The 27,416-nt window shown below is 42.3% G+C and overlaps 1 protein-coding gene across 5 annotated transcripts in view; it reads left to right on the plus strand.

The window, feature by feature from the left end:
* The window catches only part of LOC117557151 (tyrosine-protein kinase Fyn), a 109,036-nt gene that overhangs the window by 17,726 nt on the left and 63,894 nt on the right, over window positions 1-27,416 (plus strand). For 3 of the 5 annotated variants that reach the window (XM_034232840.1, XM_034232844.1, XM_034232845.1), the window contains exon 2: window positions 18,590-18,657. The exons of 1 other annotated variant lie outside the window; for it this stretch is intronic. The gene's annotated coding sequence lies outside the window, so the exon portion shown is untranslated. Of the gene's footprint in view, window positions 1-18,589; window positions 18,658-20,899; window positions 21,016-27,416 lie in introns of those variants that run through there. One more of the 5 variants, XM_034232842.1, reaches the window with a different exon arrangement.

Raw genomic sequence — 27,416 nt, forward strand, 5'->3', positions numbered from 1 at the left:
ATATCAGTCTTTACACATCATAGCAATTGAACAGTGTTAAAGTTTCTCTTTCTTTCCCTCTTATATTGCAGTCCCTCACTCATTTTGTTTAATTCAGTGCGAGAATTGAGCTGGAGCTTGTCCTGCCAGGAGTTTGTAAATCTGGGCTGAAATGGTGTCAGGGCCATTCTCACACACATGCAGGTGCTCATTGGTTACAGTGATATAAACACAGGTATGGTGAAAAAAGAGAGAACTATTCGAAGCAGAAAAAAAACTGCGTAATATACCATCTGACATAGGCCTGTGCTATAATGATATCTTAACTGGATACCTTTTTCCTTTCAATTTTTACAACATCCTCAGAGAGGGCCGCACAAATGATTGAACTCAACCTCTGCTTAAAAATACTAAAATCACAGCCCATTCATTTGGCCTTTCTTTCATGCTGTGCAAAGACAAATCAACCTCTTAATCCAGATATCTCACCATGACTCACGCATGCATGCATGTACACGGTGTGGCATGACCACCACAACAGAAAGATATATGGACACAAGATGTGTGCAAATGTATTTAGTATCCTATCCATGTGAACATGATTTAAGTGGGGGGGGGAACCTAACCTCCTCTAGAGGGGTCCGGGGGCATGCTCCCCCGGGAATTTTTATTTTTTTTTAATATTGAAGTTAAAAGCATCAATCTGGTGCACTTTGAGAGCAAAATGAAGTGATCTATGGATACATCTAAACACCCATATGAAACAGAACTGTCAGCAGATTTTTCTTTTTGGATATTTTACAAATCACTCCCCTTTTAAACTCTATTCTTGTTATTTTTAACAACTTTTTTGTTACTGTCATATAGCATTTTATACCTGTTTTTCATTTAGTCTCAATAACTATAATGATCATATCAAGGTGTGCCTTAACCTCACTGAGCTGAGGTTATTTGAGCCTCTCAGTCGGACTGACGGACGGACGGACGGACTCCCTCCACCCCCACCCCCACCCCCACCCCCACCCCTTCCCCCCAAAACGAAAACTCTTCGGTTCTCCAAGAATTACACAAGTCACCCAAATCAGCGTTAAAAAAGCGGGAGGCGCCGAAATATCCCCTATTAATGTATTGATTATAGGTCCGGGTCCGTAGAGGTCGGCGTCTGGGTCCGGATCCGGACCGCGGTCCGCCTTGTTGCCGACCCCTGGTATACTATAATCAAAATGGCTGCAATAGGAATAGGGTTGGGAACCGAAACTCGGTTCCAGATGAGAACCGATAAGAAAATGCCGGGTACCGGGTACCCATACAAAATACACCATTTTGGTTCTGCTTAACGGTTCCTAAACGCGGTAGACCCTGTATTCCAGCGGGTCCGTCTGCACCGCGGTGCTGCGGTGACCCGGTGAAATACAGGGCGGACCTGGAGAATCACAGAACGGCCGGTCGTCAGCGGGCCGTTGACGGCCGGCTCGGTACGCTGACGGCCGGCACCGCCCTTCATTTTTTTAAACGGCATCATATAAATTGCGCTGACAGGCGACAGAGGTCCACAGTTGCCCCGCAGCGATGCTCCACCGCCCTCCCGTAGACATTTCACGAGCTCAGTCACTTCATAACACCAAAGATAGGTCGCGGTAAACACTCTGAAGTGAGGCTCCACTACACTAAAAAAGAAAAAGAAAAGGCAAAGTGTAATGCCTGTTAATAGCTTGCCACAGGCATAGCTCAGTTAAAATAAAGCACAGCTATTGTGCAATACATTTGTATTGCATGTATATTTTTTAGTAACAATTTCAGTTAAAGCTTTTAAGAATAAATATATTTTTGTTATCTAAACGTTTGACCTCTTTATTTTACAATTTTGGAATCGAAACGGGGAATCGATAAGAACCGGAATCGATAAGTAGAACCGGAATCGAAATTGGAATCGATACATTTCAAACGATACCCATCCCTAAATAGGAATAGCGACTCCGGCTTTGGGGCTATAACATGTGAAAGATCCTGGTAAAGGCGAGCCCTGTGACGGTGAGGCCCAGCATGATGCCAGAATGAGAGATCCTCTCCTCAGCATTGTGCAGCTGCATCAGCAGTGCCGAGGCATGACGCAGCTGAGAGAGTTCAGAAAGCACACTGCAGAGGAGACCTCTCCTCAACTCGTCCTTCACTCTCCACTGTCATATGCATATCACGGCAAAGTGCCACTTAGAAATTCATAGAAATCATGAAACAATAGCTACTTTCAATTGCAGATTTTTTACCGGCATCATGCAGGCGCAGCACAAGGAGACTTTGTTGGGGTAGAATATAGCCTTTGTCCCTCAAACATGACATTAGACACAGCTGGAAGTTAAATATACGAAATCTCTCCAGGCCTTTAACAAACGCACAGAAAGCCCTGTAATAATCTAAATACAAACACAGTCAGCCTGCCACCATAGTAAACATATCATTAATAAATAATAAAGCCTATTAAGGTGCATGAAACATTTATGTTTTCATGTTTGGTGTCACACATGGAAGCTTTATGACATCCTGCTGGATCTTTCCTTCCCATATACATTCCCATTATTTTTACTTTCGTTATTTTAAAGTGATAGTGATTTATTTCAGTCTATACACAACATCTATCGCACGTCCGTCTGCCTGGAAGGGGGATCCCTCCTCCTTTGGGGAGGTTCCGTTGTGCGCTAAGGACAGAGGGGCAGTGGCGGCCAGCCCATAGGGGTGCTAGAGGCGCCGCCCCCCCTCTTCCCACATTAAAAAAAATATATATATATTTAAAAAATATGTTTTTTATTTTTAATAAACAAGGTAAATATTATATAATTGGTATCAGTCAAATGTATAATCTACAATAAAATCTCGTTTAAAATTGTGTTACGATGTCTAAAGTTACTGATAAGTCACGTATTTCCTGCCTGGCCTTGCCCGTGTATCATTACCCTCTCTCGTCTGGACGCTATGCACAGCGCCTAGACGAGAGTGCAGCAAGTGCAGCAGAAGCCAACTGTTGCTATCTTTAAACTATGCCGCCAAAACATAATTTCAGCCAATCAGCGTCGTCAAATCTGCATCAGCGCCCGGTGCAGTCTGTGAGTTGTTTGGACTCGTATCCAAGGAGACAAAACAGGAAGCTGTCATACACTCTGGAAGCTATCATTAGCAGTTAATATGAAAACTCAGTTTTTGACATAAAAATGGAATTATGGATTATCATACATTTTTTCAAAGTGACAGACACATTGAATTAACCTATGGATTAACCTTCAGCCGCGTTTTTCTCGTTTTTGATCAGAATAACAGCAAAAGGTGAGCATATCTCCGTGTTTTGCTACCTAAAGCTACGTCGTGTGATGTCTGTATTTGCTTCCCCTGTCGCGAGTTCTGATCGCTCAGTGATGATACTTATATTTCTAGAATCTGTGGAATCTCAGCTTGTTAGCTAAGATTGTTTGTGCATATCCGATAAGTATATCGATTGATTTATACCTAGAGTGCATTAGCATTTTTTCGCTCAGGGCTCATTTAGACGCTTCTTGTGAGACTTGTGTTTTGTTTCGGTAAACATGGTTCATATCGTCAGTTAGTTGAGTTTCTTCCCGTTAAATGAGTAGGACACTTTAATAGTTTATTACATTTTAAGAAGCCTTGAGAAACAGTTTTGTGAGAAAAAAAACGGGGGAAAAAAGCCCCTTAACAGATTAAATGAGAATTAAATCATTTTAAGTAATTTTAGTGTTCCCAAAGCCCCGGTGTTCTGCAGTCTGTGTGGGCCTACTGTACTTTTGCACAGTTTATACTGTAGAAACTATGTCCAGGACAAGGTGTTTGGAAGTTTTGGAAGATTCATAGCTAACCACACTGAAGATTATGGAGGTATTGATCAGTCTTTTCATATTTTTAAGCCTCAATTTGTCCCCCCCCCCCCCCCCCCCCCTCTAACATCACCAGAGGGTCTTTTCTCAATTGTTTTTTACCAGGGGAGCATCCCCCCGGACCCCCCTAGTATTGTTTGGTCACCATTTTCACAGCCCCACCTAAAATATTTTCCACCAGCCGCCACTGCAGAGGGGGTCATATGCTTTACACACCAGAGATGGAGTACCGGAGTCGGACTCGAGTGCCGATTTTCGGGACTCGTGACTCGACTCGGACTCGCGCACTGATTGACGCGACTCAGACTTGGACTCGTGAATTCTCGAGCACGATGACTTGGACTCAGACTCGTGAATGTTTCCCCCCACGATGACTCGGACTTGACTTGTACATTGACGCTCCGACTTGGACTCGGACTTGAGCAAGTTTTCTCTGGAGTCTGATGTCCTCTATCCTGGCGTGTGCACCTGCAAGGCGAGTTCAAGTACTGGGCCCCGCTGGTACAGTCTAAAGATGTCTAGAGACACCCCCCGTATTGTGCTGTATGCTTTCACACATTCTGCTTCCACATTGGAAAAGAGCAGCACAAAATGCTCGTTATGTGGAAACGATATTGAAGAGAAGTCTCCGCAACACATTACTCTAAGGATCGAGTTCAGACATATAGGCAGGGGTGCACATAACTTTCTCAGTGAGGTACTCAGATGAGTACCTGGAGTCAGTGTTTGGTACTCCAACTTCTGGCTCCACTCAAAGTTATTTGATGAAGCCCTCTGTATCGTGAACGTCAATGGGGGGGGGGGGGGGGGGGGGGGCTAGTGGAGTACTCCGTGACCACAGCGCGTGACCGTTGTGATCAGCAGTTCTCCAGTGAAGGGGGGGAGTCTCCCTCCGCAGCCGGTTGGCGTAGTTTTGGCACAATTCCGTTGTACAGACCATGGGCGTTGCCTGGCTAAAGCCCCGGATGTTTTTTCTTTAGCCCCGTACAAGTCCCTCAATAATATAATACATTAACCGTACTTTACCTAGAGAACGGCAGAATTGTAATTTCCCATGTTCAGTGAATGCAACAGAGGCAAGACACCACCAGACCAATCAGAGAGTTGCATGGAAATAAACTTGTTTTATTGGCTGACAGGTACGTACCTCTCCTCTGTGACGGTGTTTACACTTTAAACTGTCAGCCGCGGACGCAGAGTTTCTGAAGATGGACAATAGACATTTTTTTTATAAAAAAGACGGCAATTCTCAAGTGGTGGCTCACACAATAACCCCAGAGCCACCACCTGAGCCAGGTGAACAAGGTATGTAAATGTCAGTAAACTTACAAGTTATACGAACATGTAAGCAAAGCATAAATTATAGCTACGTTGACGTTACTTTGAATCGCGTGGGTAAGCTAAACCGTTAGCAAGCAGCTATAGCTAGCCAGATATATTAAATAAAGACTTTGTCATACAATCTAAATGTTGTGTTTTTTAGCATTACCTGGTGTTTTCAAAGAAAGCTCTCTGGGAAATGTTGACTTACTGTCAGTGTTCGACATGAAGCTAGAAGCTACCTTACAGTACACAGTTGATCCTGAGTCCTGTCAGTTAAAGTGTTTCATAGTTAGCTTAGCTAAGCATCAACCTAGCACTGAAATATATGGATGTTATGTGACAGTATTTCTGAGAAAAAGTCAGCTGAAATGGTGGCATAGTTGCCAATGTTGTACGTGTCGACAGCATGTTTGAACGTATTTGCAGCAGTACATGTGGCTGTTTGACCACTGACGTTGCCATAACAACACCTGAATTTAAATGTGCAACCTCTTTTTGTAACAGATTTTTGCATGAAATTATAATTCTTCTGATTGATATTTCCTATTGACAGCTAGTTTCTATGTGATCATTATGAGATGGACAGCCAGCTAACAAGCTTTTTATACAAATATTTCAGATCAAAGCTAATCCAGTGGGGCTCCTGAAAGGGGGCAAGGGACACTATGCTCCCAAATATTAAGCCTTGACCCCCATCTTAAAATTGATATGATCAAAAAATGATCTGCATTGTCGGAGGCCTTTTTTCCTCATTATCATGTCAAATTGTACAGCTTTCCTTAGTGTTGAATGCAGAAAGATGACTATATTAGAGTATTAAGTGAAAATGACTATATTAAAGTGTTAAGTGAATAAATTAAGTGAATTACTCAAACTGCATTTGTATAAGAATGATTCTGTCCTATTGGCAGATAAATACTCTTAACAGTGATATCTACAAGAGGTTTCCAATGTAAATTTAACTATTTTCAATTGGTTAGTATTACATTTTGTGAGAGTGTGGTGACACTCATTTTAATGAAGACACATTTGTGTATCTTGAAATTCATTTATTTGACAGAGCTGGAAACTGATTGACTTACATACTTGTTTGTGTTTACCTACACAGTCATCACAGATGAGCCAAACAGAGTGAGTAAGGCAAGGCAAGGCAAGGCAAGGCAAGGCAAGGCAAGGCAAGGCAAGGCAAGGCAAGGCAAGGCAAGGCAAGGCAAGGCAAGGCAAGGCAAGGCAAGGCAAGGCAAGGCAAGGCAAGGCAAGGCAAGGCAAGGCAAGGCAAGGCAAGGCAAGGCAAGGCAAGGCAAGGCAAGGCAAGGCAAGGCAAGGCAAGGCAAGGCAAGGCAAGGCAAGGCAAGGCAAGGCAAGGCAAGGCAAGGCAAGGCAAGGCAAGGCAAGGCAAGGCAAGGCAAGGCAAGGCAAGGCAAGGCAAGGCAAGGCAAGGCAAGGCAAGGCAAGGCAAGGCAAGGCAAGTTTATTTATATAGCACTTTTCAACACAAGGCAATTTAAAGTGCTTTACAAAAAATGAAAGAGATTAAGAAAATGGCATTTAAAATCAGTCATTAAAAAGAAAAGCTAATAAAATAAACATTAAAAGAAAAAATACATGGATAAAAGTTACAGTGCTGTCAATTAAACATTAAAAGAAAAAAGTACATGGATAAAAGTTACAGTGCAGTCTAAGATATGAATAGTTCAATTAAAAGCAGCGACAAAAAGAAAAAGTAGAGGATGAAGAAAGGAGAACAGGAGAAAGGGACACATAAGAAGGAGATACAACAGACAAGAACAACAATGGAGACAACAATGAACAGGAACACCAGAACAGACAAGAGTCAATGGGTAACATGACTGATTTAGGGACTGCAGATACAGGGCCAAGGCAAGTGAGACATCACTGCTTTCCATCCAGCATGTTTGGCCAGCAAAAGAGATCATTTCAACCGCAAACAGCAAGTGATGAGGGAAGCAGCAAGAGATGAGGGATTATTATGTCCTCCTTCCATCCCTTTTTTCTGTTTAATCTGATTGCTAACAACTTCTAATAATTTGACATAGTTTATGATTTAATTGGAAAATGAAGTGTTTTTAAATAATAAACCCGTTTCTGATTCTGATTCTTTGATTTTTTTTTTACATATGGGTATTGAGAGATGTATCCATATCTCTTGATGTTGCTCTCAAAGTGCACAAGATTGATGCTTTTAACTTCAATATTTTAAAAAAATCTTCCTGGTGGACCCCAGAGGAGAAATAGCACTTTATCTCTGCTTATGTAACTCCGGTGTAGTGTCCCCTCGGCAACAGATCACTCAGAGCTGGTGATTACTTTCCTGCATTTCAATGGACAGCATATAAAAAGGACACGTAAGCTGCATTGCTTAAGAGATCTTCTCATGCTATCTCTTTTACAAAATAAGTGTCCAGTCAACAACAAAACATCAGTGATCGTATAGTGGTAGTATATTTTTTACAAGCAATGTGAAACATTAAACTTATACAAACTGGTGTACAAAACTCACATACCTGCGTTGATCTCCTGGAGTGTCTCTACTCTTTCTTCTCCACATCTCTTTCCACCATCAGAGATTGCAAACATTTCAGAAACAGCTAGAGGTAGGGGACAAACAACTTGTTCGCTGGGCATGTCAACAACCTCCCTGCTTTGATCAAGACTTTAGGGAGCCTTTCAGCCCCTCTAGCAAAGGGACTGGAAAGCAAGCTTTGAAAATTCAGTACCATCTACATCAGGGGTGCCCAACCTTTTTTGAATCGAGAGCTACTTTTAAAGTTGCCAGTCTGCCGAGATCTACCAGTCCAAATAGAGAGGCGTAGCCATTACTGACAGCATACTACCAGGTAAATACACACTTCTACTTGTATAAAACTGACCTTTGTACAATGAATACTTCATAAAATACTGCAGATCCTTTATCTTACCTCTTTCTAATCTACACACATACAAGTATTTAACTGAAGTTACACAACAGTGTTGTTGATACAGAGTTGGAGTTTATTCACACGTCACTACAGTGGGTAATGTTTTCAAGAAACATTGAACAGTGCTGCCACATATGACACAGGAAAAAAGAAAAGACTCTGAACCCTTTCTTTGCCATTATATAAAAATAGTGTTGCTACAAAAGTATAAATTAGGCTTACTAATAAGACAACTCAGATCTGAAGCTACACAGTAATCTGCTGCCAAAGTGCAATAAAAAAGACACAATTAATAGAATCAAACCCTTTTTTTGTTGCATTTTAGTAGAGTATAACAATAAATGCCTTTAAAATAGGATGCAAGCAACACTAGTTTCTTAACCTGAATTGATAATAGACTATAATCAATTTAAGCAGAACAGATCTTAATGTTTGCATTCTTATACCATTTTGCACAATAATTATAATTAATAAGTTCAAACAAACTCAAACTTACAGCTGATTAATAACGGTATCTAACTTGAGTTTTTATTATATCAAAAACCTGTTGAAATGCTTCTGTTATTTTTACTGTCCCCCAAAAGCGCGTTGGCAGCCTCCAGGAATGCTTCTTTCACAACTTCGCCGTCTTTGAAAGACTTCATGTGTTTCGCAAGAACGTGACTGACACGATAAGATGCTCTGGTAGCAGCCTTGCTCTTGTTGTTGGGCCGGGTGAAAATGGACTGCTGTGCATTTAGCTGTCCTTTCAGGCCCCTCCCCTTTTGGGAGCGTAGGGCAGAATTAGGAGGGAATTCCGTCTCGTAGCGTTTGTGCACTGTTTTGAAATGCCGCTCCTAAATTACCCTTCTTCGATAAAGCCACGCTCGCATTGCAGATGAGAGACAGATGGACTTTGAATTGGAATAGATACAAAAATAATCATCCTCCCACTCGGAGTGAAAATGATATATTTTGGGCTTTTTTGCTTCTGCCATTGCGGTCTTGTGTGTGTGCGGACTGTCACTCCTGTTGACACGGACAAGTCAGCGAACTAGTGCTCACTTCCCACAAGCCACGCCCCGACACATGGGGTCACGCCGGCCAATCACAAAGCTTTGATGCGTTCAAGTGCATTATTCTGGCACAGGAAGATTGTGTTATAGCAAATTAACGATAAAACTGAATATTGTTGTTCTATTTTTAGACACATCTCGCGATCGACTGGGAATCTCCCCGCGATCGACCGGTCGATCGACTGGTTGGGCACCCCTGATCTACATGCTTGTCATGTTCCAGACACTGCTCTCAACCACTCAGGGCCTGCTTAAATACCTGCAGAAAGAAACAATTGACTTGGTTCAGGCAGTAGATTAAAAAACAGCAGTTGAGAACACACTGAAAAGTTACCGAAGTAACGAGAAAGCACATGAGGTCTATGACAAGACCAAGGCCCTGTGCAATGATCTTGATATTCCCGAAACTGTGACACAGAGGAAGAAGCGTAGAAACATGGAAGACTTTGTAGTCAAGGCATCATGTGGAGCAATGTGAAACATTAAACATAAATAAACTGGTGTACAAAACTCACATACCTGCATTTCAATGGACAGCATAAAAGGACACGTGAGCTGGGTTCTGTTGGAGAAATAGCACCATGCTGCTCACATTAACTTATTAGCTCAGATTAGCTATTGATGATCACGTTGATAAATCAAATAAAACAAATAGCCAATCACACAAAAAACATGTTGCTGTGACTGTGAGCATTAAACAATTAACATTAAACTAAACAAACACAACAGTACGTTATTGTCCTAATAAAATAAAAACATACATTTTGTCCACCGACATAATACAGGCACCTTACCCTCAACAGATCCTCACGTGCTATGAGAATATCCCAAAATCCATTGCCGTAACAAAGCTAATGCAGGCACACGTTTGTGTATCTGCGTGTGGGGAGTCTTGCAGTAGAAAATTCGACTGTAGCGCCGCCACTGTGGGCTAAGCCCCGAATGTTTCCAGGTCCAGGCGACGCCCCTGGTAAAGACCGACGTTAACAGCAGCCCTGTCTGTGCATATGGAGACCGACTCTGTCGTCCGGTGATCTAACCGCCTTCTGGAAAAGCTTCACAAGTACGTCGGTACACAAATGAGCTTTGTGACACAAGAGACGGTACGCATTTCGGATTGTTGCCGCGCATGCGTACCTGCGTACCAGTTATGGACACCCCTGCATATAGGCTGTGTTGAACACTATCATCAGAGTAACGTGATCTAATCAATAAATGAAGATTCAGCTGGTAACACGAAAGCACAGTATGGCTACTTAACATGCAGAATGACATCATTTTGCATGCTAAGTAGCCATGTGCTTTCTGGGGCTTAATCTTTATCGGTAAACCGATTTAACTGGTAAAAGTTCCTTCAAATAAGAGTCCCGATCTTATTACTATCAAAATGAAAGTGCAAAACTAAAACTTTACCATAGGAAAATATTGGCATATATAATCACTTCTCTAAAAGGTAACTCATTTTAAATATAGTTAGACATATTAAAGGTAATTTAAAATAATAATAATATTAATATTAATAATAAGCTTTATATTTGTATAGCACCTATTTCAAGAATTGTAGCCAAACTGGCTTCACAGCAGTTCAATAGACACATTAGTATAACATGACAGGATAAAAGTAATGTAGAGGAGCAGCTACATTTCAACACATATATCCACGAAGATGAATACATGAAGACTTGTGACTCAGACTTGACTTGGACTCTTCTTAGGTGACTCAGACTTGGACTCGGACTCGAGCACTCCTTGGGTGACTCGGACTTGGACTCGGACACAGGTAATGATGACTCGGACTCGACTCGGACACTCCTTGGGTGACTTCACTTGGACTTGGACTCGGACTCGAACACAGGTCATGATGACTCGGACTCGACTCGGACACTCCTTGGGTGACTTGGACTTGGACTCGGACTCGAACACAGGTAATGATGACTCGGACTCGACTCGGACACTCCTTGGGTGACTCGGACTTGGACTCGATTACGACTCTCCCTTGGTGACTCGGACTCGAAGAGTGGTGACTCGAGAGTGACTTGGACTCGTGAATTGGTGACTTGACTACAACACTGGTACACACTGACTAATGTGTAATATGCAGTGGCGGCTGGTGGAAAATATTTTTGGTGGGGCTATGGAAATAGGGACCAAACCATACTAGGGTGGTCTGGGGGGATCCTCCCCCGGAAGACATTTTTGAGAAATGACCCCTTAAGTTATGACTTCTGGTGATGTTAGAGGGGGGGGGGGGGGGACAAATTGAGGCTTACAAATATGAGATAATCCATAATCTTCAGTGTGGTTAGCTATGAATCTTCCAAAACTGTGCAAAAGTACAGTAGGCCCACACAAACTGCAGAACACTGGTGCTTTACACTCAAATGATTTAATTCCCATTTAAAATCAGGAGACTAAATACGAACTGTGTGTGTGTGTCTGTCATACTTGCCAACCCTCCCGATTTTCGCAGGAGACTCCCGATGTCATTGCCCTCTCCCGGTTTCCTCCTGGGGTCATATTTCTCCCGCATTTCTCCCGATTTCTGACTTTAATACAGCTACACCATTGTTTGGTTTTCATGGTAGCACGTCTCTTTAGCAGCACGCGCAACTCAAAGTTTGAGAGGGTGAGGAAGATGAAAACTGAACAAGAATCGACAACTCCACCCCTCTGTAACATACAGGTCCAGCCCACACATATTCTCCATGGTGCTACAGGCATTGCCCTTACAACTACAAGAAGCATGTAAATGTTAGACTACAGCTCCGGCGATCCACTAGCACCGGAGTCTCCACCTGCAGACGCAGCCATCCTCGACAACTACTGTAGCGTCACCTTGGATACGAGTCCAAACAACTCACAGACACACAGTCCAGGGCGCTGACAGGGCGCCCTTTGAGCATCAGATCTGACGACGCTGATTGGCTGAAATTATGTTTTGGCGGCATAGTTTACAGATAGCAACAGTGAGCTTGTTGGCTGCTGCTCAATGTTTCTGGCTCTTAATATATTTTTTTATTTATTTAGAATTTTTAATGACAATCAAACGTGGGAAGAGGGACGTGGGAAGAGGGGGGGCGGCGCCCCTAGCGCCCCTATGGGCCGGCCGCCACTGGTAATATGTGACATTGGGCTGAATAAAAGAAAAGTGTAATTTAAAGGTAGGGTAGGTAAAACATTCTGATTCAAAAAGTGGTCCCCCCAGTGTCAATGACACGTTTTTACATGATGATAAATACAAATAATGCAGTGGAAAGAGCCATCAACAGTAATAGCAGATTGAATCAGCCTCTCCTTCAGGGTGTCCCTTAGATCAGTGTTTCCCAACCGGGGGTACGCGTACCCCTAGTGGTACGCGAGGGAACTGTAGGGGGTACGTGGAATTCCAAGGTGACAAGTAAAACAAATAATAATCCAGTCAAAAATGATAGTGCGCGATTTGTTTCCCTAGGGAGACAATAGTCTGTGGCACGCACAACCGCGCCAAAATCCCACAATGAAAACAGCTGCTTACCTGCAGCCAGAAAAATACTGGTATGGTCTGCGCTATGGATAAATGGCTGAAACGTCCGCTTGCTCTGGATTCAGGCCAGGGTTCAGAGGAGCCCGCCGGGAAACGTAAGAAAGAGGCCAAACTGAAACCAAGGCAGTACAGTGAAACATATATATTATTTGGATTCATTTCTACTTCTGCGGACCCACCGCAGCCTCAGTGCTTCTTTTGCAGTGAAGTCCTGGCTAATAGTGCGATGAAGCCAGCGCATTTACAGAGACACCAGAGCACCAAACACTCGGGAAGTGTCGATAAAAGTGAAGAATTTTACAGACGAAAGCTGTCGGAATTTAAGTCGAGCCAGACAGTAATGATGAAAGCCACGAATGTGTCAATGAAAGCACTCGAGGCATCTTACGCCGTGTCCCTGCTTGTGGCTAAATAAAAAAAACCTCACTCTATTGTTGAGGAGCTCATTCTCCCTGCAGCATTCTCCCTGTTGGCCGAAATTATGATAGACAAGAAACAGCCGAAGCACTCAAGAAAGTTCCCCTGTCGAATAACACCGTATCCCGTCGGATCAATGATATGTCTGTTAATATAATTGGACAAGTGGTGAACAAAATAAAACTAGCCGGTCAGTTCGCTTTGCAGCTGGATGAAATGACAGTTGTGAGTGGAGAAGCGCACCTCCTGTCCTTCGTGCGTTACAAAGATGCGTCGGACATAAACGAGCATATTTTATTTTGCAAAACGCTGCCAGGAAAGACGTTCTGGGGAACAATTGTTCCAGGTTATCGACAGCTTCTTCAGAGAACATGATCTGCAGTGGAAAACCTGCAGCCACATCTGTACTGATGGAGCAGCTGCGATGACGGGGCGCGTAAAGGGACTTTTTGGGCACGTAAGAAAGGTAAATCCAGACATTAAATGGATGCATTGTATTATTCATCGTGAAGCACTAGCTAGCAAGAGGATGAGCCCTGATTTAAGTGCTGTTATGGATGATGCTGTGAAGATGATACATTTCATCCAATCTCGGCCATTGAATCACAGGCTGTTTGAAACTCTTTGTCATGAGAACGGCACAGAGCACGATCAGCTATTGCTTCACACAGACGTGCGCTGGCTGTCTCGTGGGAAAACACTACTGAGACTTTATGAACTTCGCAATGAAGTTTTTGTGTTCCTGACGGAGCATCTGCATCCTCTTGCTGTGCAGCTTGAGGATGACAAGTGGGTGGCGCGCCTGGCATATCTTGCTGATGTGTTTACCAAACTCAACAAGCTCAACCTATCACTTCAGGGCAAGGAGTCACATATCCTGATATTGTATGACAAAGTTCAAGGATTCACAAAAAAGCTCAAACTATGGGAGAGTAAATGTGATGAGGGAGACGTGAGCTGTTTCCCACTACTCAATGCCCATCTTGCCACCACTGCTGTTGCCAGGGGTCCAGTGGTCAAACTGGTGCAAGCACACCTGTCCAAGCTCTGCACTGATTTCAGCCATTATTTTCAGGACATTGAAAATAAGTCAGAAAGACTGGATTGGGTGAGGAACCCATTCATTGTGAGTGAGAGCAGCAACAGCCTTCCAGCAATGCTGCAGGAGCCTCTGATGGAATTATCATCTGACCACGGTGGTCTGAAGATGGCATATGCTGAGAAGTCATTGACTGAGTTGTGGTGTGATGGAGAAGGAATATCCTGAACTGGGAAAACATGCACTGATTGAACTTTTGCCGTTTGGTTCTATTTATTTGTGTGAGGTGACCTTCTCAGCTTTAACACACATCAAAACCAAGCAGAGGAACAGACTGGATGTGGAGACCAGCCTGGTCACAGCTGTTTCCACACTGCCTCCAGAACTATCAAAGCTTATGAAAGACAAGCAAGCTCAAGTGTCTCATTAAAGCTCACATGACTGGTGAAAAGAAACTGCTAGGCCTATACTGATTCTGGATATTATTTTGCTAAGTGTTTTGTTCCTGAATTAAAGTTGAAATGCCTGTTTAAAGGGGACTTATTCAAAGGGGCTCCATGGTTTAAGCCTAAATGTTACATATAGCAAAGATAAGTTGATTATTTAGATTTCATATGTATTTATTTGATTATATTATTTATTTTCAAGGCAACATTTCATTTTTATTTATTTTTATTGAGTGATTTAAGTTAAAATTAAGAAAATGCCTGAGAATTAGATGTTCAAATTAAGGAGATGAAATAAAGTTATTTTCATTCAATAATCAGTTACGTTCTACTTGTGAAGGATCATCAGCACGTATGAGTGAGGGAGTACTCATGGTATGACAAAAGGCTCAGGGGGTACACAAGACAAAAAAGGTTGGGAACCACTGCCTTAGATGATCCGATGCATGGAGCAGCAGAGGGTGGGGGGGGGGACATTTTTATCCTCACCTCTCTAACCAGCCAGGGCTCCTGGGGCTGTAATATTGTGGTTAAATTAGTGTTTTAGCATGTCATATCTTAACCATGAACCATGAGAATGACAATGTTTCAGGCATCTGAATAGTGTTACCCCTGCTGAACCCCCCCCCCCCCCCCCGCTGTCTGCAGGGTTGGACTGAATACATGTAACGGCTCCGGCCTGGAGCTGTGAGCTTTGCAAATACAGCAAATGCTAAATATTGAAAAGGCAAAGTGCCCTACTTACCCCAGAGAGGGGCCTTAAATGAACCAGAATTGCGGGCGAAGGGCAATATTGTGTTAAACTGAACAAGGCGTGGTGTGTCTGAGCGCCCCTTGCCTAAGCCTTGGGTTCATATCCCAGCAGGGGCCCCCCTGGCGCTGCCGAGGCCCCCATTAGGCGCATTCACACCGCAGTACTTTTCCCACAAAGGTTCATGAGAACTTAGTTCATGTGAACTCTTTAGTTCTCATGAACTAAGTACAGATCGCGTTCACACCGGAATAAGTCCCTGGGGGAGGATTAGGCAAATGAAGCCGCTGACGTCACTTCTTCTTCTTCTGCTTTGGGTTTATTGGCAGGCCGCAAACCACTTCACGGCGTATACTGCCGCCCAAAGTCCCCGGCCGGAAGTACCCGGAGTTGGGGACTGGCTTCAGTAGAAGCTGCTGGGAGTCCCAGCAGCTTCTACTGAAGCCTTCCGAGTAAATCGCCAGAACGCCGACACCTCCTCATCTCCACCGCTCCCATGTTTTATTTTGTGTTGCCATAAGTTAGTCTCTCTGTGTTTCTGCGCTGGGCTAATGCGAATGCTAATAATGCTAATGCGAGGATAATAAAATGGCGGCTTCACAAAACTTTTTGGGAGTTTTACGGGGCGTGGTTTGCAATCCGCCCAGCCAATCAGACATAGGAACCTTTTTCTCCCATGAAAGTCCCTGCTCTCTAGCAGGTGAAAGGGGTGAAAAGGTTCTCATGAACTCATTTTAGTTCCGGCTCTTTTTGGTGTGAACGCAACAAATGCTATGGCATTGTTAAAAGGTGGGAATGCAGTGAGGGATTGTGCATCGCCGACACAATTCTGCGGATATGTCGGACTCATTTTCTATCAGGAGGTCCCTTAACCCTTTCATATTTTTTATTCCAAGTTCATACGTTTTATCAGGTTCTCTTTTTTCTTTGTAAATGTATAGTTTAATCATTTACTCAAGAATAGTATTTCTCCTTGCAAAATTCACCACGCTATGCAGTTTCTCCCGTTTTGTGTTGACATGTGTTTTCTAGTGTAGAATAGTGGACTTATCTACAGCTTCATTTTGTTGTCGACTCTGTGTTGTAAAATAATGATCTAAAATCCTCAAATTATTGGAAACAAATAGTTTAAAGCCTTTAGTGTCTCCATAGGAAGCAGTGCGAAGTCAGATACATCTCCTCAAGTTATATCAGCCTTAACTGAACTGTGTGAATGTTAGGCGTCAGAAAGAAGAGATCTGACAGACCTCTGCAGCCCGCTGCTCATCTCTGCTGCTATAATCACTCAATTAACTGTAAAGTAAAGTAATGGGTCATTTGGGTCTTTGACAGGAAGAAGAATGGCTGGATTAAAAAAGACAATATGTTTGCTGCATTGACTTTGAGTGGTAGTGACTCACTGAAGGGGTAATAGAAATTGAAAGCAGCCTGTGGAGCCCCCTGTCACCACTTCCTCCGCAGCCTCAGTGCCACTATGTTTTATTAGAGGGGGCTGCTGTTGGAAACAGAGAGTCAGCTGTCCCTCCAGGGCCAGGGGCTCCTCAACCTCACAGCAATGCCTGCTGGAAGCCCGTCGCCATGGCTGCATGGGGCGACAGAGCGAGTAGAGGGAGCAGGCCACAGAGTGGATGTGCAGCAGCCAAATGGCAATCTTCTGCTGCTAAAGAAGAATTAAATCACAGGTTTCACTCACACTGAGGTCAGCTCCAGTATTTGAAGGCAGCCTCACTGTTCTGCACAGATCCCAAAATACACAGGCTGTAACCTGCCAGTAAAAAGCAGTGCTGTTCCTGGTTTAAATAATACTGGATATCATCACACTGAAGTAAAGGTTGTTTTAACTTTCCAAAGTGCTGAATACTTGTGTGTGTGTACACAGGAGTAAGATTCAGAAATGTGACAGCTCAGACTTCTGGAAAGTACGAGTGTGAGAGCCGATCTCTCCTTATGCTGTTGTCCTCGTTACCTTGCTTCATTTCCTTTCTCGTGTCCTCTGCCTCTTCTTCTTTTTTGTCTTGTTTATTCCAATATGTTTTATAGATACAGAAAAGCCAAAATAGTAAGCACTTTGTGTCTGCATTGGCCTCCGTGATTGTGTGTCTGCGTTTTTCTAGACGACATTTGCTGTTACAGTTAATAACCATTGACTTTAAGAATACTCAAATACAAGAATACACAATAATGTATATTAGGTTGTTGATGTGTTGATCTTGTGATTTTAAAATCAGTTCAATTTGATCAACGAAACCATATTGTGTCTGTTGGCCTCATTCAAACCAATAACTGGAAATGAGGATGTTACTGCACGTACACAAACCATGCGCTGCTGCTGCTGCTGCTGCTGCTGCTGCTGCTGCTGCTGCTGCTGCTGCTGCTGCTGCTGCTGCTGCTGCTGCTGCTGCTGCTGCTGCTGCTGCTGCTGCTGCTGCTGCTGCTGCTGCTGCACAACACACCATTGCATCACAGTGAGACGCACTCTGAGCTCCAGCAGTCAGTGAAGCTGCACAGACAGATTCAATTAGATTAGTGGGACTGAGCTTTAAAGTCAAATCGGCAGCTAATGGGTTCCAACATATTTGGCAGCGGTGACAGCGTGTCCTTTGTAAATAAAGGGCAGTTCGGAGGCGCGCCATGCAGTTAACCCCGGCCACCCCCCCCGCCACACAATGACTCAATTGTGACATTCTGCTGTCAGTCACAGAGCTGCTGGCAGCAGCAGGGTTTACCCGCACTCATTCTGCAGAAAAACCTTTTTTTCAAGACTTTTTTCTCAGTGGATATACTGTATGAAAGTCTACCTATAATTACGCTGGAAAGATGGACTGTTGTACATTGACAATAAAGAAACGTACTACTACTTGTGATGCCCCAAAAAACCTGCAGTGGAGTAAAAGGGCCCATCACGCAGGCTTTGATTCAAGCTGGTGGCAACCTGATTTACTTTTTGAAATATTAGAGACACAAAGACATGTGTCTGTGTCAGTCAGAAGAGATGAGAAGTGTATTGGGGTCATTCTTTCCAACAGTAAAACGTGTGTTTGTCAGTCTCCATGTTTTCACCATGTTATGGGCGTACAAGACGTTTTTCCCATTTTGTTCTCACAAATAATTATATTTATTACATTTCTAAGACCTATTTTCGCAAGGAAGTGTGAATGACGACTGGCACATGCACGTGATCTTGAAGTTTGATTGAATGGGAAGATGAATAATTAAGCATCTCTGTGTCCCTGCAGGCCTCTGTTTTGGCGGCACACAAAGCAATGTGGAGGAAATACAAATCCTGATACGCTGAAAACCAGAGGTACGGCTCTCCCTCACACAAGCACTCATAGACAGATTATTCTTGCATGCTCCCCCAGCTAGAAATGTTTGGTTCTAAAAGCATTCTGAGAATGTTACCATTCACTGTTCTAGGAATGTTTTCAGCGGGAAGTTTTCTTTTGGTTCCCAGAACGTTCTTCTGAAAGGTAGGATAACGTTCTCTAAAAACATTCTTAAAATATTCGGTGATAACCTTCTTACGATGTATGAGCGCATTGAGACAATGAATAGGACGTATACAAACAAATTTGCATGCCAATATTCACTCACATGCACTTATAATCACACTAAGGTATGTAGGCCCACAGTATTCATAATATCATTTGTGTAAAATATCAGAAAATAATCACACTTTTCTCTGACTATAAAGGTTGTGTTTCGTATGTAGGTTCTAACTGTTAGATAAGCTATCTGGCCGTGTTTTATAGAAAACATTCTGTCATCTCAGGCCTTAATAACATCCTCAAAACATCCTCTGAATGTTGCAGTTAAAACGTTATCTCTTAGTTAACCTTAAACCTTATAGGAACATTATTTGAAATGATAAACATCCTCAAAAGGTTCTTTGAACATCAGAGGAACGTTTTCTTTAAAACATTATTAGAACCTGTAGGTAACGTTAGCCAAAGTTGTGAGAACGTTCCCTGCTAGCTGGGCTGTTACAACAACCTCATGTAAACACTGACAGCAGATGGATAACATGCTCATGCTGAAGGATTTCCCTTGTCTGGAAGTGCATGGGCATCACTAGGATAGAGGAGCACATACACATACACTAAACCACTCCACCCACCAGCTGGCCTCCACCACTTGAGGTCGATGCCAGAGGCCGGCCTGCTGTTCTCACACAAACCTGGTGCATTAGCATGGGCCGTGCTTTCTACAGGGGCTGCATATGTATTCCCTCATAAAATGAAACTCTTGCAGGGTTTGAAATCACTTATGTAAGTGTTCCACGTGATTCTAAGTGCACAGGTGCATGTAAATCAGAGCTGCCAACGCTCATGCATTCAGGATAAGACTCATGGTTTTGTTTTATTTAACAATATTAATTAAAAAATACTAGTCACACTAGTCGCCCACCAATATAGATTAAAAGCGGTTTAAAATCACATCAGGATCAAGGATATCACAAGAAATTCACAGGACTGATAATTGATACATTTCACCTGCCACACATCTCACTTTTTTCAAATGGGATTTGAATGTGTGTGCATTCGTGCTGTCATGGTAACAGTACTTTCAGCAGCAAAAAGGACGAAGAATGAGCCGCCTTAAGATCCCTGCAGGGGTTAATGTGAGGTCAGCCAGTTCACTGTGAAGCTATGCCACTATGTGATTTCTCATGCCCCACCATCACTATTGTCTTTCTCTTATTCCATACATATTGCAGCAGATGAAATGTGATTTCTAATGCAGTGTTAGCGGGATGGCACTGATATCACATAACTCACAGCTGGTCTTTTCACAGTGTACCTGAGTCAAAGAACAGTTAGTCTTTTCTTGGATGAGCACAAGTTCGCATCAGGAGATGCATTATGCACTGCACCAACCGACTGGTGAATTTCCAAAGCTTTTATCTTTCTCAAAAAATGTGGCTGCTAACTAAATGAGAGTACTTGAAGTCATCACGCCAAACATTAGCAGCCTTTAGCTTAGCGGTGCAGCCATGCAATGTAGTTCCTTTGTAGCCTTACAATCGCTTTTTACTCATGTAGATTGGAATTACGCTTCAAAAATCATAGAGGTGTTAATATGTGAAGAATATCCCCCTGAACAAAACATGCCGCTGCTATGCTCACTTCCGGGTCGGCCTACACAAATACATCATCACTGCATCACTCTACAGGCAGGAGGTACATGTGGAAATACAGCAGTAAAAGTACACTCAGACATGTGTTATACTAGTAGGGTCCTGAAGAGTGAGTGATGTCACCCCTCTGCTCCTCCTCTATGGTCGTAAAGCCAGTCGGGGGTTTGATCCCAGCCCACTGCAGTCAACATGTCGATGCATTCTTGAGCACATACCTGAATGTGCTCCTGATGGCATGGACAATGGTGTGTCAGCCATCTGTACGTAAACAGCTAGCAGCGAGCCCGTCATAATTGAGTTGGGAAGTGCAGCTGAATCATAAACCCAGTGTTTGATGCACCTTATTTTGAAGCGAAGGGGGTGTCCATGTCTGGCAGAGGCACTCAGTAGCTTTCTGAGCTCAGAGCCTCCATCAATAACACCCAGCCTGCTGACACAGGAGGCTCATTGTTGAAACCTAAAGACAAGCCACTGACAAACAGCTATCAATGGAGAGCAGGAGTTCTTGATGGAATTCATCAATGGGTGAGTGGAGACAAGCTGTACAAGGGATTCTCCCAGGAAACAAGTCAGCTGAGCATCCCATATTCATAGCAAATGTGTTCATTATGCAGGCTCAGTCATCGCTCCTTTATTATGTGTGCTCCAGTTTCCCATGGTGCTCCTGCATGTGTCGCCACAGATAGAGCCGGCAGAGAGGCCTCACTGTAAAGAGTGCGTGTGATTGAGCCTATTCTTCAGCTTGTGAGGTGTCCATGACGTGGAAGAAATGCCACAGTATACCGCTTATGCTCTCTGCTGGGTGGGAGGCCAGTGAGAAACAGAAAATGAGTCATTCATTCCAATCATGTTTTCATGATTCAAAATCTCTCTGTCTCTCTGAGAGTTTTAGGAAGAGATGTAAACAGCACAGCTGTAATTATCCTCATATTATCATAGACATTGATATTCATTCCTAAATTCGTCTGCAGCCATGAGACACACACATACTTGCTCTCCTTCTCCCAGCTGGCTGCCTCCACCATAATGACTGGGCCAGTGCAACTGAAATGTGAGTGCTGCTCCACTGTGGTTCTTAGTTTGCCTGATGCTAAGGAGACGCAGACAGTGCTGCTGCTAATGAACCTAGCTAAGCTTCACTTCATTATATTGACACATCTGGTGGCATTTTTCTTCCCGAGCTATTCTGTCCGCCTAATAAAGTGATCCGTGTAGGATGTAAACTAAAGAGCTCCCACAGGATGTGCTGTGTGTTGGATCTCTGTGCTTGTTATTCACTCTTAATTTCATGCACACTTTATGAGACCTGCACTGAACAGGTGCTCCCAGGTCAAAGCCTGGAACACCTTCAAATGATACCCACTGAACCTTCAAAGTAGGGCTGTGCGATTATGGCAAAAATCATAATCACGATTATTTGGTCAATAATTGATATCACGATTATTTTGACGATTATTCATTGACCATTTATTGAACTTTAAAACAAATAATATTTTACCAATAAACAAGATCAATAAATGTGTTGGAGCGCACTTCCAAAACCATACTAAACATATATTATTAATATGATAAATAAAAATAAATTAGACCAAAATAAATGAAATCAAATATGATGCAGTGCACTGTCACAACCTACTGAAAACTCAACATTTTGGTAAAACATATTCAACATATTCCACTCAGTTAAACGTTGAAGGCTGGCCAACCGTCATGGTCCAGAAGTAACAGGAAATAAATGTTGAACTACAATTTAAGACCAAATAAAAAAAATGTAGGCCACCATGGCAAATGCTGGTAGGGCTGCTCATGTCATCTCTTAAAGATTTTTTGCAAGAAATACCAGCCTGTTTACATGGTCTGGTTTCAGAGATGAGCGCAGGCAGGTGACGATATTGCCACCTGTACTGAAGACCCTCTCTGAAGAGGAACTTGTGGCAGTGCTGCCACATATGACACAGGGAAAAAAGAAAAGACTCTGAAGAACCCTTTCTTTGCCATTATATAAAAATAATGTTGCTACAAAAGTATAAATTAGGCTTATTAATAAGACAACTCAGATCTGAAGCTACACAGTAATCTGCTGCAGCAACAGTGCAATAAAAAAGACAACATTAATAGAATCAAACCCATTTTTTGTTGCATTTTATTAGAGTATACAAATAAATGCCTTTAAAATAGGATGCAAGCAACACTAGTTTCTGAACTGATAGACTATAATCAATTTAAACAGAACAGATCTTAATGTTTGCATTCTTATACCATTTTGTACAATAATTATCATGAATAAATTCAAACAAACTAAAACTTACAGCAGATTAATAACGGTATCTAAATTGAGTTTTTATTATATCAAAAACCTGTTGAAATGCTGCTGTTATTTTTACTGTCCCCCAAAAGCGCGTCGCAGCCTCCAGGAAAGCTTCTTTCACAACTTCGCCGTCTTCGAAAGACTTCATGTGTTTCGCAAGAACACTGACTTTCAGGCCCCTCCCCTTTTGGAGCGTAGGGCAGAATTAGGAGGGAATTCCGTCTCGTAGCGTTTGTGCACTGTTTTGAAATGCCGCTCCTAAATTACCCTTCTTCGATAAAGCCACGCTCGCATTGCAGATGAGACAGATGGACTTTCAATTGGAATAGATACAAAAATAATCATCCTCCCACTCGGAGTGAAAATTATATATTTTGGGCTTTTTTGCTTCTGCCATAATTGCGGTCTTGTGTGTGTGCGGACTGTCACTCCTGTTGACCATCCATGCTGTTGACACGGACAACGTCAGCGAACTAGTGCACTGCTCACCAGCCACGCCCGGACACATGGGGTGAGGCCGGCCAATCACAAAGCTTTGATGCGTTCAAGTGCATTATTCTGGCACGGGAACATTATGTTACAGGACATTAACGATAAAACAGAATATTGTTGTTCTATTTTTAGACACATATCACGATCGATTGGGAATCTCCCCGCGACCCTTCTTTTTAACGAGTTGCTGCTCTTGTTCTGACATCTTCGCTTGCGCTGAACACTCACAACACATGTCACTCCCACGTGGCCGAGTGGGCTTTTAGGGAGGGGCGAAAGCGCACCCAGCAAAATAATCGTATTTTGTCAATTATGCTGTTTTCCTAATCGTCGCAAGCCATAATCGTAATCGCGATTAAAATACGATTAATTGCACAGCCCTACTTCAAAGCACAACAAAGGATATTCTGAACAGCCCATATCTGTTTTTTATGTTTTACTTATAAGAACTTTCTTTTAATGTATCATCTATCTGTAGTACACTACAGACTGTGCACTCTTGTGCAATAAACCTGCAAACAGGTCACACGCCTTGCTCAAAGTGTGTGGTGGCTGCCTTACATTCTGGTCTATTGATTTGACTGTCAGTGGAAACTTGGTAAAGTTGCTTTTTCTATATCAGAGCATCATCATGCAAGAATGTACAGCAGTGTGAGTCATTTCCCACAATATAAATATGCACCCAAGCTGCACAAGGGCACAACATGCAGGTTTGTTTTCCATTAGTATTTAAGTAGACAGGACAGGCTTGTACAGTAAGAGTTATTGAGGTTAGAGTTTGTGTGCCATGAATGCCCTCCTCACCCCTCTCAAGAATTAACATCAAGAGGGTTGGATAGGAAAATGACCACCTGTTCTGATTGGTTTTAATCCACCAATGATCTCATGATGTTTCCTCTTCTCTACCGTACACCACCCTCCCATCTAACATCAAATAAGAGGCCAGGATCTGCGTAGGAAACTTAAAATAAGATTTCTCACTTCACCCCCTCATCTGTTGCCTGTTGCCTTGTCTTTCCTGTTAGTCTCTACTGTGTGTTACTAACATAGTAGAAATGTCTAAGTGAGCCTGGCGACTATATGCATGCACATGAAGTTTAGAGGCCACCATGTGGCTGGGAGAGGAAAACGAACACAGACTTTTATTGGCTTGCTTGATCAGGCAGGGGTTGGGAATCCAAAGGCTGCAACAACAGCAGCTGTAGCTCTTCAATGACTTTAGACTTACTGCCCTGGGAGCTGTGACAGGTATATTGTCACCGGGGCTGTGACAGGTATATTGTCACCGGGGCTGTGACAGGTATATTGTCACCGGGGCTGTGACAGGTATATTGTCACCAGGGCTGTGACAGGTATATTGTCACCGGGGCTGTGAGATGAAACAATGGCTAACAATGGCGTGCTTCACTTGGCCGGGGCACAGAAACATTTCTAATCTTGACCTGCACAGAAACCCTGTGGGGCAGAAACACCATCAGCCCTGCTGCACAGAGGCTCAGCTCCTTCAAGTCATCCTGAGGACTGCAGTGGTGAATAGTAAACAAAGGACATTTGCTCAAGTATTGTACTTATGAACAATTTTGAGGTACTTTATCTGTCTTCTCAGGTTATGTAACTATATACTTCTACTCCACTACATTTTAGAAGCCAATATTTTTCTTTTTACTCAACTACTTTTATGTCACAGCTTTGATTACTATTTACTTTTTAGGATTAGATTATTAGCTAATACACAATCTAAATCAATTATTAAATAAACGTTGACATATATTTATAGTTTAAGATATCCACCAGCAGTATATCAAGTTATTCAAATTAGCTACATTTATCAGTTGTGATAAAACCACATGAATAATCATAATACTAACCCAGTAACTCAATATATATATATATATATATATATATATATATATATATATATATATATACTAGGGCTGTCCCGAATATCATTTTTCGGGCTCCGGATATTCGGAAGTAATCAGCAGCGAATATTCGAATAGGCTATGCGGTGCGGAGAGATTATTTTATTTTTTTATAAAACATTTTTTTCCAAAAGGTTTCATAACACGCTCCGAATCCGAGACACCTGACAACACACTGTTAAGCAGAAGCGCAGAAAGAGCATACTATTACGATGTATATTTATTTATTGTCTCAGTACTCGCATACATTCAAACTAAATGTGTCCTCTGCATGTAACCCAGTGCAGCGCCCGGGGACCAAATCTGGTTCCAAATTCCGTCTATAACGTTTTACAACCTGAAGATACAAAACACATATTTCTGTTATAACAACAATACTTAACAATAGGCCTAACAGGGTAACACTTGTTACCGATACAGTAAACAGTATTTAAATAAATGAAGAACGAAAAATAAATGAACGAACTGTATGCCAATAATTGCCTTAGCCCCAGATGTTCCCACATTGCTCCTATTATTTTCACTATTCGGATAAAATTGAAAAACTAATATAAAAAAACAATTCGGTTGCTTGCTTGCAACTATTTTCCAAGCAAAGCAAGAGCACGATTTGATCATGTGTAACGTTACTGTTTAAACGGCGGATAAAGCAGCTTCATCATGGCAACTTGACAACAGCTAAGCTAAGCTAGGCTAGTACTTACAGCATCCGGTGACTTTTCAGAGTTGTTGTGCCACCGGCCAGTTTCTTGTCGCATATTTGGCACACTGCCTTCTTCTTACCGTCGTCCAGTTTAAAATGGTCCCACACAGCTGAAGTCTTCGGCATTTTGTGTTCAGGTGTGTGAAACGAGGTGAAGCGAGACGTTCGCGTTCGTGACTGAGGGAACGTGATGTCAGGAGCCCAGGCTGAGATTGTATATATTTCCGCATTTTAACAGTGCAATTCAAAAGTATAAATATAGTATATGAATATGGCAATTCGCCTTTATTGATATATATATATATATATATATATATATATATATATATATGCATATATTTAGGAACAAATTATAATAATTTGGAAAAAAAACGAATATCCGAATAATGAAATTGAAATCCGAATAGTCGAATATTCGGGTACAGCCCTAATATATACCATTATGAAATAGAACATTATGTATAACAAGTTGTACTTGTAGTAGTACTGCTAGTCAGGGCCGGACTGGGATAATAAATCAGGCCGGGAATTATACACCCAGCCAGGCCTATACCAGTTTTTTGTGCCATTTTGCTGGATTTATTTGTCAATATTTACAGCGTTGCTGCCCGTAGTGATGATAGCCCTAAACTTTAAATATACTACCCCAGAATAAACATATGGACATGGGTTACTATTTTAAAAAATGTGCAAATCTATTTAGGAACCTGTCCATGTGAACATATTTTAAGTGGGGGTGGACCTCAAATCCTATAGGGGGCCATGCCCCCCCGGTAAGATTTTTTTTAAATGTTGGACTTAAATGCATCAATCTGGTGCACTTTGAGGGGGAAATAAAGAGACTACACCCATATGAAACAGAACTGTATCCATTTTAATCATAAAATCATAAGAACATGGCCATAACCAATAACATACCATATCCAATATGAAAAAACATTGAAACTTGTTTATTTATTTGTTTTTGGTTCATTAGTTGTGAGTGTGTCTGTGCTCCTGAACCAGCCTCTCCTGTCTCCCTCCTCTCCCTCCTCTCCCCCTTCTCCTCTTTGAGGCAGCAGCAAAGACTAGTTTTAGCTCTCAACAAGTTTTAAAAGTTTATCTTACCTTTTTCACCTAGTTAACATTTTATTTGTATTATTCATGCATATTTGACTAATCACTCCCCCCTCAAATGGAAATATGTGTTACATAAACATAAACATACATGCCAACCTTTCCAAATCCAAAAGAGGTAGGTTTGCGCGTGGCAAATGTGCATGCCCAAATGAAGCAATCAGAAGAAATGGAACCCCAGTAATTACGTGTATAAACCATGTATTTAACATATATTGCATCATTTTATGCATTTTTCAGAAAAAGTGGTAGTTTGGCAAACAGTGACATCAACGACATGTCTGGTCTGTAAAATGCCCGAAAAGTAAAAGAATGGGAGATAAATATCCCAAAGTCTCCACATTGTATTATATTTGTAATGTGTTTCTGGTCCTCTTTCAGTTGA

The sequence above is a fragment of the Gymnodraco acuticeps genome, unplaced genomic scaffold (genome assembly GCF_902827175.1).
Source record: "Gymnodraco acuticeps unplaced genomic scaffold, fGymAcu1.1, whole genome shotgun sequence".
Lineage (NCBI taxonomy): Eukaryota > Metazoa > Chordata > Actinopteri > Perciformes > Bathydraconidae > Gymnodraco > Gymnodraco acuticeps.